Source organism: Tupaia chinensis, unplaced genomic scaffold (assembly GCF_000334495.1).
Source record: "Tupaia chinensis unplaced genomic scaffold, TupChi_1.0 Scaffold000023_1, whole genome shotgun sequence".
Taxonomy (NCBI): domain Eukaryota; kingdom Metazoa; phylum Chordata; class Mammalia; order Scandentia; family Tupaiidae; genus Tupaia; species Tupaia belangeri.
Window position 1 is genome coordinate 3795532 of NW_006159453.1, and position 1347 is coordinate 3796878.

At 39.0% G+C, this 1347-nt stretch overlaps 1 pseudogene; it reads left to right on the forward strand.

Moving 5' to 3' along the window:
• Window positions 1-217: 217 nt before the first annotated feature.
• Window positions 218-867, forward strand: LOC102495903 (DNA repair and recombination protein RAD54B pseudogene; annotated as a pseudogene).
• The last annotated feature ends 480 nt before the right edge of the window (window positions 868-1347 follow it).

Below are 1347 nucleotides of genomic sequence, written 5' to 3' on the forward strand. Positions count from 1 at the left end.
CATTATGCCATCTGCTGGTCTCCATTTTTTCCTTTTTTTTAAAGTTTTATTTATTTCTTTCATGAGTGAAATGGAGACAGAAACAGAGAGACAATACCCTCAACAGTGTCTGATGCCACGCCCATGCCCAACCTGAAAGGAGAGGGAGTCCCTTCAATCCCTACTTCCCTGAGATGAGCTCAATAGACTAAGCAGCATAAGCATCATGGGGATCTGATTAGAAATGCAAACTCTCAGCCATTGACTGTGCTGAGGCAGGAGCCTTAAGCTGCTCTGGTGGTGTGGGGTGTTCGCCTGCTGTTCTTCGTTGGGTGCCCGGTTTCTCAGATCCTTGCTGGTCAGTATTGCTGAATATGAGACGGTCTGCAGCACCAAGTCAGTTGCAAGAAAACCCCTTCAAAAAACCAAAGTTTATACCACTAGGAAGAAGTAATCCAGTTCCAAATGAAGAGATTAAGAGTTTGAATCCAGATATAAAATTATGTAAGGGTACTGCAAATAATGATACCTTTCTCCAGTCACAAAATGAACCTAGAATATGCAGTTTAAATCTTCTGCCTATGGAAGAAGGTACTAGGGAAATGAATCACAGTGATAATCCTAGTGGGAAATACTGTTTTGAAGTATCTGCAATGACAGTATTTGAACCACCTTGTACAGTGCAAACTCGGATGAGGGGGCACAGGCTGGTACCAGTTCACTATAGGTAATGTTGGATCACCATCCTACGGCTATTATAGTGGAGATGAAACAAGAAGAAGACATTAAACCACATCCTCCCCTGGTTTTGAGTTCTCAACAGAGTGATACTGTAGAACAAAGAGAAGAACATGAATTAGTACATGTTATGGAAAGATCTTTGTCGCCATCACTTTCCAATATGAGAATGACATTGTCTCCATCCTCTATCCCAAGGAGAGATGATATTTTTTCAGCATGAGAATGGAGGACATTTTAGGTCACGATCAGGGTATGATCCTCAGATCCTGTAAATGTGGAAAGAGGAGCATCAGATAATTTTAGAAAATCAAAAAAATTTTGGATTATATGTTTAGGAGAAGAGGGATGGATTGAAAAGAAGGCAGCAGCTAGAGGAAGAGCTACTAAGAGCAAAAATCGAAGTGGAAAAGCCGAAAGCAATTCCCTTATGGCATGATCTATCTGAATATAATAGTCTCTAAGGTTTTTTAAGTCTTGTAATTTGATCATTTTAATTCTGGCCAAGTTACTTTAATATAGGAATATACTGAAGCAGAATATGTGTTCTTGAAAAATGTTCATCTCCATTATGGAAAAACTTTGTTGACATGATTTTGCATATATTTAATTTTTCTTTGAGACATTAAA